Source organism: Meles meles, chromosome 5, assembly GCF_922984935.1.
Source record: "Meles meles chromosome 5, mMelMel3.1 paternal haplotype, whole genome shotgun sequence".
Lineage (NCBI taxonomy): Eukaryota > Metazoa > Chordata > Mammalia > Carnivora > Mustelidae > Meles > Meles meles.
The window spans coordinates 51,688,103-51,700,331 of record NC_060070.1 but is presented as its reverse complement, the minus strand read 5'-3'; the positions used below and the strand labels follow the sequence as shown (position 1 = coordinate 51,700,331).

The following is a 12,229-nucleotide window of genomic DNA, read 5'->3' as shown; positions in this document are numbered from 1 at the left end:
CTAAAATTTATATGGAACCAGAAAAGACCTCGAATAGCCAAAGGAATATTGAAAAAGAAAGCCAAAGTTGGTGGCATCACAATTCCAAACTTCAAGCTCTATTACAAAGCTGTCATCATCAAGACAGCATGCTACTGGCACAAAAACAGACACATAGATCAATAGAACAGAATAGAGAGCCCAGAAATAGACTCTCAACTCTTTGGTCAACTGATCTTCGACAAAGCAGGAAAGAATGTCCAATGGAATAAAGACAGCCTCTTCAATAAATGGTGCTGGGAAAATTGGACAGCCACATGCAGAAAAATGAAATTGGACCACTTCCTTACACCACACATGAAAAGAGACTCAAAATGGATGAAGGACCTCAATGTGAGAAAGGAATCCATCAAAATCCTTGAGGAGAACACAGGCAGCAACCTCTTCGACCTCAGCTGCAGCAACATCTTTCTAGGAACATCACCAAAGGCAAGGGAAGCAAGAGCAAAAGTGAACTATTGGGATTTCATCAAAATCAAAAGCTTTTGCACAGCAAAGGAAACAGTTAACAAAACCAAAAGACAACTGACAGAATGGGAGAAGATATTTGCAAATGACATATCAGATAAAGAGCTAGTGTCCAAAATCTATAAGGAACTCAGCAAACTCAACACCCAAAGAACAAATAATCCAATCCAGAAATGGGCAGAGGACATGAACAGACATTTCTGCAAAGAAGACATCCAGATGGCCAACAGACACATGAAAAAGTGCTCCACGTCACTTGGCATCAGGGAAATACAAATCAAAACCACAATGAGATACCACCTCATATCAGTCAGAATGGCTAAAATTAACAAGTCAGGATATGACAGATGCTGGCGAGGATGCGGAGAAAGGGACACCCTTCTACAGTGTTGGTGGGAATGCAAGCTGGTGCAACCACTCTGGAAAACAGCATGGAGGTTCCTCAAAATGTTGAAAATAGAACTACCCTATGACCCAGAAATTGCACTACTGGGTATTTACCTTAAAGATCCAAATGTACTGATCCAAAGGGGCACATGAACCCGAATGTTTATAGCAGCAATGTCTACAATAGCCAAACTATGGAAAGAACCTAGATGTCCATCAACAGATGAATGGATAAAGAAGAAGTGGTATATATATACAATGGAATACTATACAGCCATCAAAAGAAATGAAATCTTGCCATTTGCGACAACGTGGATGGAACTAGAGGGTATCATGCTTAGTGAAATAAGTCAATCGGAGAAAGACAACTATCATATGATCTCCCTGATATGAGGACGTGGAGATGCAACATGGGGGCTTAGGGGGATAGGAGAAGAATAAATGAAACAAGATGGGATTGGGAGGGAGACAAACCATAAGTGACTTTAATCTCACAGAACAAACTGAGGGTTGCTGGGGGGAGGGGCTTGGGAGAGGGGGAGTGGGGTTATGGACATTGGGGAGGGTATGTGCTATGGTGAGTGCTGTGAAGTGTATAAACCTAGCGATTCACAGACCTGTACCCCTGGGGATAAAAATACATTATATGTTTACTAAAAAATAAAAAATAAATAAATAATTAAAAAAAAAAAAAAACAAGGAGGCAGGAGGGAAAGTGATCCAGAGCTCAGGTCGGGTATTAGCTTCAGTTACAAAGTCAGGGGTAACCAGCATCTAAGTGGAAATAGAGAGGGCCTTGAGAACTGAGGGAGAGACAGGCAGGAACAGAGCCAACAACATTTATATCTGATAACACACTCAAATATAACCAACACTGAAGTACTGGCAATCAAAAAGTAGCATTAAAGAAAAACATCAAAGGAGAAGGTGGTCCTCGACGTGACTATCCAATTTACTGACTTAGACCAAAGTCCCACAGGAATTTAATCTGATTTAATTCATCAATTAAGAACATTATGACCATGGCTGATTTTATTTCTGTTGATATTGCTTTCCTCAATATTCCATTCATAAAAGCAGTTTCAGTCTTCTCCCCACAAACTTCCCAGCAACTAACAGTACCACCTGCCAATTTTGAGATGCAGTTTTTATTTTAATAGGGCAGACATTTGTTCTGTGCCCTAACCTTAAGTTAAACACCGTTTACTGCTTTGTTCAGAGGCAGAAAATTAGAGTGGAGACTAAGTACACAGGGAAATCAAATGTCAGTTTCCAAATGATCACAAGTTTCCTTTAAAGGTTACCACTTGTCTTAATGTAACAACTGGAGATTCTACTATAATAGGCCAATCCCTAAATTCCTTTGTTCTGCTCCAATAAACACAAAACTCTGACAGCAAGGGCTCTTCTGACATTCTGTATACAATCACAGGAAATTCTTATTGATGTTACTACTTAGGAGCCCTGAAAAGAAAGAATACATCAGTGCTTCTCATACTTCTTTTCGTGAGAACATCTTTCCTTCTACCTCTCTGTCTCTCTCATTCTTTTTGCCCCTCTTGTTTCCTCTCTCTCTTGGGGCACACTCTCTGTCTTTGCTTCTTATTTTCTGTTTTCTGTTTTTCTTACTCTTTCTCTAACACTGTGAAGGTTCGGTGCAGTTTAGTAAACCCAAAATTTATCACTATTTTGAGTTGTTCCTTAGTTTCTGAGATTGCTTAAATTTAAAAATTAAAATTTTTCAAAATGAATAGAAACAAAGGTAACTATTTGTATAAGCAAGTAATTATGTAGTAGTGATAATAACAAAATATTTATAAAAGCTGGTTTCTCTACTTCAAACAGTGAAAACATAACAGGTTTTTGTTTGACAATTTTTTTCCTTTTATGGTTTAGATCCCCTTTCCTTCAAAATGATGCTATATTAGTATGTCAAAGGTTTAGATAATTTTCTGAATCCTCAATTTTTTGAAAACCTCACAATAGATAACCCCCAAAATCTATAAGAAAGTGGAGTTGCTCTTCATTTCCAGTCCTGAAATAGGCATCTACATCCTAAACACACAAACAAAATCCATTCAGGGTCCCTCTCTTCTATAATTCAGTTAACTTTTTACAGGCAAAGAAATGTAAACAATCTGTTGACACTAGGACTTTCATACTTTCATTCCTGAAAAATTCCAAGATCGTGTGTGTGTGTGTGTGTGTGTGTGTGTGTGTGTGTGTATTCAGTGTGTGTGTGTATTCAGGTAGTTCTTTCTCAGATAATGATTTGATTTACGTAAGGAGGGAAAGCAAAAGTGTGGATAAACATAAACATCATTATTTTTTCAAGCCCTAAAAGTAATGCCCACTGAACTCAATATTTATCTATACTTCTGCCTGCCCTACTCATACAAATAAAAAATAACGATCTGAAAATGTTTGCCCAATGTTGCATATATGTGTGTATGCATATACACAATATTATATGTGTATATATACACACATATTTACGTGTATATATACACACGTATTTATGTGTATTAGGTGTATACACACACACACACAAATGTAGACATAGAACAGGAATAGAGCTAGGTCTCAATAATGATTAATAAAGCTATAAAACCAAGTACATTTAAAGGGAAAATTGAATGAAGTACTACTCGTAACATATAGGAATCTCCTTTCTGCCTATGGTGTGTTATCACCATAGAAAATAAACCTGAACTATCTTACAATTTATGTTGATAGTGCTTTTCTCATTGTTGTTTTTGAAAGGCCCATATAAAGCCCAATTTCTCCATATATATTCCACATATGAGAACAGAATTTCCCAAATTGCTAATTTTCCACACATGCACTTGATTTCTTCCTAAAGGCCCAATTTACTAGTAATATAGTATTAATATAGGAATGGACATGAAAAAGCACAGTTGGGGCAAAACAAGGGCTGCACCTTAGCCAGTTAAATCCTCTTCAATAGCACTATAGATAACATAGAACTCAAAAACAGAAAAATCTGCAATCAGCATTAGGAAAATAAAAATAAAAGAGGCAAAGTGACCTAAAATAACCTCATAACTGAGAAGACAGAAATGTAAAGACTCCTCTCTTATTATTTTCCTTATTTTCCCAATTTTGCTCTACCAAAAGTGAAATAAACAACATTATGCCTTGGTTTCCTCTTAGACTATTGTTTTTGAATCTGGATGAATTTAAATGAACATCAATTATGTATCCAAGACAGATTCTTACTTAAAGGAGGAAAAGTGATCAGCAAATGCTGCAATTGCACTTTGGTTCTTAACTTGCACAGCCAAGTAATTGCTGCTTTTGTAACAGAAAAGCTTATTATCTTGATTACATCTGTTAGTAAATGAAAATATATCTATACTTAACAAACATGTTAGGAGTTTCACAAGTCTTGAATTTCAGAGAATAATATCAAATTATCCATTTACTAATTAGCATTTGAAAAGCTATTTGCATTTGCCTGCTACTGACAAATATTTAGTTATTCAAATATATAGTTATACAAATATATACAATATACAATATATAGTTATACAAATATATATATATCAAGAAAAATTTAAATATATCTAAATTTCTATATGTATAGTTGTCTCTATATTTAATTTAGAATTTATAACTCCAACATAAACTCACAAAAATATTCATGCATCCATTGATTGTCACTGGAAGTTACAGTCTAATATAGATAGACAAATAAGCCAAAAAAAATTAAAAATATATCAGAAAACAAAAAATGGTATGAAGAAAATTAAAATGAAGTCATATGAGAATAGCTGGATGGTTAACTTAGCTGTGTGGGAAACAGAACTTAACCTAACCTCACTGAGGAATGTAGAAGGATGTGACAAATCAAATGCCAAGTTACACGTCAAAGGCAACCATAGAAGGTATTGCTAAAGAATCACATAAAATATCATTCTCAATGGGGAAAAGCTGACAGCTTTCCCTTTAAGATCAGGAACATGACAAGGATGCCCACTCTTGCCACTGTTATTCAACATAGTTCTAGAAGTCCTAGCAACAGAATCAGAAAACAAAAAGAAATAAAACATATCCAAATTGGCAAAGAAGAAGTCAAACTCTCTCTTCACAGATGACATGATACTTTATATGGAAAACCCAAAAGACTCCACACCCAAATTACTAAAACTCATACAGCAATTCAATAACGTGGCAGGATACAAAATCAATGAACAGAAATCAGTTGCTTTCTTATACACTAACAAAGAAAATATAGAAAGGGAAATTAGAGAATCAATTCCATTTACTATAGCGCCAAGAACCATAAGATACCTGGGAATAATCCTAACCAAAGAGGTAAACTATTTGTACTCGAGGAAATACAGAACACTCATGAAAGAAATTGAAGAAAACACAAAAATATGGAAAAGCATTCCATGCTCATGGATTGGAAGAATAAACATTGTTAAAATATCTGTACTGCCCAGAGCAATCTATACTTTCAACACCATCCTGATCAAAATTCCACCAGCATTTTTCAAAGTGCAGGAATAAACAATCCTAAAATTTGTATGGAACCAGAAAAGACCCCAAATTGCTAAGGAAATGTTGAAAAAGAAAAATAAAGCTGGGGACATCATGTTGCCTGATTTCAAGCTTTACTACAAAGCTTTGATCACCGTGACAGCATGGTACTGGCACAAAAACAGACACATAGACCAGTGAGAGTCCAGATATGGACCCTCAACTCTATGGTCAAATAATCTTCAACAAAGCAGGAAAAAAATATCCAGTGGAAAAAAGACAGTCTGTTCAATAAATGGTGCTGGGAAAATTGGACAGCTATGTATAGAAGAATGAAACTCAACCATTCTCTTACACCATAACGCAAAGATAAACTCAAAATGGATAAAAGACCTTAACGTGAGGCAGGAATCTATCAAAATTCTAGAATATCTACCAACTCTTTACTAAAACTAGGATAATGTATAACAACTGTAGTTAATGGAGACAATGTATAACAACAAATTTTTCCATATAAAAAAGAGCTGAAAATCCATTACTGCTCTGTAGCCACTGGCTGTCTATCTGTACACACTCAGGGTTACTTTTGCACAAGAATACTCCTTGGGTCTTGCTTTCCTCCTTTCTTTCTTTTTTCCCCTTCTCAACAGGAGGTTAAGGAAAGTCTCTCTCTGAAGAGATGACATTTAATATGATATCTGAAAATCATGCCGATGATAGTCAAAAATCGAGATCATTTAAGAGAGAGAAAAGAGTCAGCAGAAAACAGTTACTTTGAAAAATAATAACTCACCAATTAAATGATATCCCCTTTATCTTTGAGTTTTGACTGCAATATTTTGTGTATTTAATTTTGAAGGTGAATAATTCATGCTGATGAAAGTAAGACTCCCCCCCCCCAACAACAGTTCATACAACTTACTCATAAGAAAAGTTCTCCTTACTTGTCTTTGGGTTTTAGAGTCAGATTGTCACACCACATAATGATCTCCCTCTTTGGTTCTGATTGAGTTAACTTTTCTTAGGTACCCATGCACAGTAAAATAAAGTACATACAATAAAAGTTTATATAATTAGAAATTGAATTTAAACAGGGTTGGGTCATTTGGCAACATTTGTATGACAATTTCAGGCCGATCTTTTCATCTTCAAGGTCTTCATTCCTTCCATTTATAATTTATCTTTATCATTTGGAAAAGAGCTACCTCTAAAATGTCTTATCAACATTTCTGACGTGTTTTTTTTTTTTTCCTTCGGATTGGTAAACAATGTAACCTCCTTTGAAAATTAACATGAGGGGCACCTGGGTGGCTCAGTGGGTTAAAGCCTCTGCCTTTGGCTCAGGTTATGATCCCAGGGTTCTGGGATGGAGCCCAGCATCGGGCTCTCTGCTCGGCAGGGAGCCTGCTTCCCTCTCTCTCTCTGCCTGCTTCTCTGCCTACTTGTGATCTTTGTCTGTAAAATAAATAAATAAAATCTTAAAAAAAAAAAAAAAGAAAGAAAATTAACATGAATTAGGTGATTTCCAACAAAACAATGAATATTCTGATCTGTTCTTAATGCTCATATTGCTTATTAATACGAAAAGATTGCTCTGGCTAGGAGATAATGACATGGTCCACATACCTTAGGTAAAGATAAAACCTGGAAAAGCTGAATTCCCATTCTCTAGATGACTCAGCCATATGACTTTGAGTCATTTATATAATGTGGAAATTTTTGTCTATGAAATCTTGTGCTTAAAGGGAATTTGTGGAAAAAATTAAAAATAAAATAATGGGGAGTTAAGCACCTATTTGAAAAGCATGGCCAGCTCATACAAAATCTGCCAAACTATGTTACATTTAATCAAAATTATTCACATATTAATTTTTAATATTTGGAAGTCAATCTTTATCTAAGATTCTGGCTATTATTTACGGAGTAATTCAATTTGGAACATATCCACTCTGGCCATATTTTGGGGGAAAACATGAAACTTCATTAGGTTTTATTTCTAGCAACACTACTCTTAAATATATTTCATGGGTTTATACAGAACTACTCACAACATGAAAAGCATAAAAAAATTAAAGTATTACTTTATAAACTATGGTGAATGTGAAAGAAAAATCTCCTTTTTTTTTCAGTATAATGAGCATTTTTAGAAGTATTCCAAATTTAAGTTTAAAAAATAAAAATAGATTTCAGATTTCAATTGATGTCTTTTATACATAGCTATATTACATAACTTTTAGCTATATCTATATATTATTTTCCATTAATCTGTGAGCTCTTCAAAATCAGGCATCAATTTTACTTATCTTCATATCCTCATAGTACAGCCCAAGGCCTTGCCCAATATGTTCAATAAATATATATTGAATGAATAAGTCAATTAATGAGTGGTCTCTGTAAGCAAAGACTCCCAGGGCTTGTCACATCCTAGAGTATTCCCACAATAGGCAAGATAAGGATGTCTGAGAATCAGGACTATTCTCTAAACTGTGTCCATTTTATTATGATGGGTAAAATGCATAGACATGAGTATCAAAGTTCTCAACAAAAGCTAATTATAGGGTTGGTGTAACTGGGTGATGTGCATTAAGGAAGGCAAGTGATGTAATGAGTACTGGGTGTTAATATGCAACTGATGAGTCACTGAACTGTACCTCTGAAACTAATATTATACTATATGTTAATTGAATTTAAATAAATTTATTAAAAATAAAATTTTAAAAAGAAAGATAATCATTAAAATCAACTTATGAGCTTTAATTTTTTTAATATCAGGAGATTGTGATTCAGTAGATCTGATGTGGGGTCATAGATTGGTATCAAGTGTAATAGCCAAAGTTCCATGTGGGGTGAGTACAGGGCTTCTTCGTGTGAACAACTCCTCAAGATGTCTCATTTCTAGATAATCTTCAATTAGAGGCAGGCTTCTCTTTAAAATGTAAAGTGTAAGTCTAAGGAAAGGATGCATATTAAATCATTAAAAACATTATGTGCTAAAGATATATATATGTATATATATATATATACTATATATTTACATATAGACATAGAGAGAAAGGGAGGGAGAGGGAGAGAGAGAGTCTAGAGCTTTGTTCTGTAAAGCAATTAAGGTACTTGGAAAGAGTTTAATCTTCTTGAGACTTGCCTTTAAAGTCTTTTGAGGTGGGTGCAGTGCAGTATTTAGTCTACGATTAATTTTTAGCTACTACTGAGACAATGTTCTTCTGAACATTGCACCGTGTGCACCATGAGGCCCAAAGTTTTCTACTCCTAGCTGGTGGGAACACAATCTCTTCCCAGCTTTTTGGGATCTCCGTATATTGCTCCTTTTGGGTAGTACTTCCCCAGCCTCAGATAGTTTCCTCACATGCTGAAGACTTGCTGGATGCCATCTGTGAATCACTGGAGCTCTCCTCTCTGCAATACTCTCCACTCTCCAGTATTTGCACTGAGAATTCTAGTTACCCTCGGCTTCCCTTTCCTGCCACCTTTGTCTCCTCAACTCAGAAAGACAGTTGGACTGCACCTGGTTCTCCACCTCTGCACAGCAGCCTGGAAATTCGATCTAGGCAGAAAGGTGGAGTGATTGTAACATTTGGCACATCTGTTTCCCTTCTTTTGGGAACCACTGTCCTTCCTTGTCTGATAGCCTTCCTTGTCTGTTTCATATATTTCAACTAGCTTTTTAGTTCTTTCAGTTCTTTTAGTTCTTTAAATTGATCCTTACTGCTGCATCTTGGCTAGATATAGCAGTTTGTATAATTTTTTTCAAAATTCTACTTTGGCAAAGTGGTAGTTTCCACTTGGCCTTACTTAATATGATGGCGTGACCACCACCAACCCCAAGTGTAAGGTTTTTAACTGTCAAATGTGTCAGTCCTAATTAAACATTCAGGTATGGGGTAATGACCAGAGTAAGGACACAGACCCAAAGGACCCACTATAAACTAGATATTGTTAAGCGTCCTATTTATTGCATAGGCCCCCTTACCTTGTCACCTCCCTAAAGGGAAGTCATGGTGACATTTCAGGTATCCTGTGTTCAAAAGCCCTCGAAATGTCTGGGTATCCTCCTTTCTTCACTGTATAATCATCTGAGTAAATAACGGTGTGAACTTTTGGGAAGAACTGGAGGAATCATTATAGTATATACTTCATAATGTTGCAGGGTTCTACCTCCCAGAGACTGAACCACCTCTACAGTCAATGGGTACTGGGTCTAAATATTGTTTCTTGCCTAGAAACATTCTAAAGACCATGTAATTTGATTAAGTTGACCACTCTCATTACTTATTTATTTTTGGCCAATAAAATTGTACATATTGAAGGTGTTAAAATTAATACAAATTACTTTAGTAGATCACTTTATGTTAAAGAGTTCAGGAAAACTAGTGGGATGACAAAGGGCTGCAAAGGAAACCCAAAGAGAAGATAAAAGGAAAGCACAAAAAAATGCGGACAAGAAAACAATTTACCAGATCAAGGATGGCCCTCAATTTTTTTCTCTGCTATGTTTAAGCTGAATAATGATAATCTAAAGAAAATAGAATGACCAAACCAGGGGAGATTCCTGATTTGCTCAATCTTACCATACTAAGATATTAATTCATGCATCAGGTTCTATCTACATATTGACTAAAGCATAGCCAAGGGAGAGGAAAGCTGTAAATTTTGATAATCTTATTTCATCATAAGGACCTGAATTTCATTCACAGTGCTCAGTTAAAGAATGCCATCTCAAAGCTACGTCAGTGACACTAAGGAAGAGGCTAATGTGCATTCAGACTGAGTAGATATATGAAGAAGAAAGAATGATAAATGCTGCTTTATTAGAATTCTCTTTAAGATTCATTTCTTCTTCACCAATGATTCACTGTTTTCTCTCCTGATTCTTGGGTCATCTCAATAAGCATCTGAAGAACTTTCACTCAGTAATAAAGGGAAATAATTCCTGAAACCAGTTCTCTTAAATCATTGTTGACACTTGAAATTGTACCAAAGCAATTCTCTTTAGCCTCCCTACTTTGTAAAGAAGCTATTCCATACTGAACACACAATGATATCACAAGGGGCACTTCAAATTTTGTGTACCTCAGTTTCCCATTCCTTTTCTGAAAACTGGTAATAAAAATATATCCTAGTTAATAATTGTTTTCATACTCACAGGGGGAAGGCAACTTGGAGAATACCTAATTCAGTCGCTCTATTTTGCAGATAAGTAACATAAATTCCATGAAAAATGAAATTTTGCTGGTAAATAATGAAGCTGAATTCCTAAAGTGAATTGTCTGAAGCCACATACCAAGTTGGGCTGACTGAAGGTGATATTAATGGCAAAGCCACACTCAATTCAAGATACTTTCTTATCTCTAGAATTAAATTTATACAGTTTAAGCCATTTACTGCATACTAATAACTGCAAAGCAATCCTGAGAACAGAGTCATATTTTAATACAGCAGTGAGGCGAGTGACTGCATTCAGTCAAGGTAATGGTTTTTGTTTTTTACTAAATGATGATAAAACTTGCACGTTAGAAAATAGAAGAGTTGTTCAAAAATATGTTTATCAAATTAGTTACCAGTATATCTCTGCCATAACAGGTTTGGTGGTGGTATATTTTTAGTTTGAATGGCAATTGCCTAAGCTGTGTTTTGGTGTACTTTTATTTACAAAGGCCCCATTTTTAAAAAATTTTGTCCATGATGGAACTTATTTTTTTCTATTGAAAAATTAGTGAGAAGTACTAATTCCAAGGTTTTGAGTGAATGCCAATGTCTTGATTACCAACTCATCAAATGTTAACACATTCGTTTCAGCCATAAAAGTCTTCAGATTTCAAAAAGATTTGACAACTCACTGAAATTTTTATCCAGTTTATAATAGATGTTATGACAATCCACTTGATACATTATAGAATATCCTGGGTAATAGACGTAAATTTAGGTAAAGGCTATAGACATTTGAGAGATTTGGCATCATTCATTTAAAGATGTGCTAATGCTCTTACCATGAAGGAAGCTGCACTTTATGGAATTAAAAAATGATTTCCCATGAGCTGTGCTAGCTCATGTGCTATAAGTAGAAGCACCTCCTATGGTACATCTTAAAGTTTTCTTTTCTTCTTATGTCAGTGTTCCCAGTTGTATAAGCCATGAAGCCCATTACATTCCTTCTTAGATCTCAAGATCAAGGCAGGTATAAAAGAATCTGGAAGGATTATTTTTTTTTCAAAATGGTAAATTCCTGGGTTTTTAAAAATAATTCTAAAAGTAAGGTATAAATATTTGTTATATGAAGTAAATTTAATCTCATGTTAGGATTTAACCCAGCTATAGGCTGTTTGCAAGGAAAACTCAAAGGATAAGTTATACCTCAGAGTTGTCCCAAAAAAGGCTATGGACCTGAAGTAAAATGAGAGCTTTAATAAACATATAAAATTAAAGTTAACAAATTAGGTGCTCACTTTGGCAATATATACACTAAAATTGGAACAATACATAGAAAATTAGCATGGCCACTGTATAAAGATAACACACAAATAAAGCATGGCCTTTACAAGTCTTTTCACTCACACCTATATCCTTTGGAGTTTCAGATGGACTGCTTGTCCATACTATTTCAGATATATGAGCCCATCAAGTAGAAGCCCTGGAAACTGGTATAATTTCAAGTCAGCCATCAGGCAGTCAGATGGATTCCTGGGCAAATGACCCTAAAACCAGTGGCACTCCCTGATCTAAAGAGGGAGTTCAAGGCCCCATTTCCTTCATCACTTAGTGTCAAGGCCAAGATACAGGTGGTCCTCAGTGCTAGTAGAAAGGTTTTAGAGAT

General features: G+C 35.3%; 1 non-coding gene across 1 annotated transcript; it reads left to right on the top strand.

Annotated features, from left to right (window-relative positions):
- The first annotated feature begins 11,853 nt into the window (after window positions 1-11,853).
- Window positions 11,854-11,962, top strand: LOC123942900. The gene has a single exon (XR_006818528.1). It is a non-coding gene; the product is annotated as a U6 spliceosomal RNA (small nuclear RNA).
- Window positions 11,963-12,229: the final 267 nt, after the last annotated feature.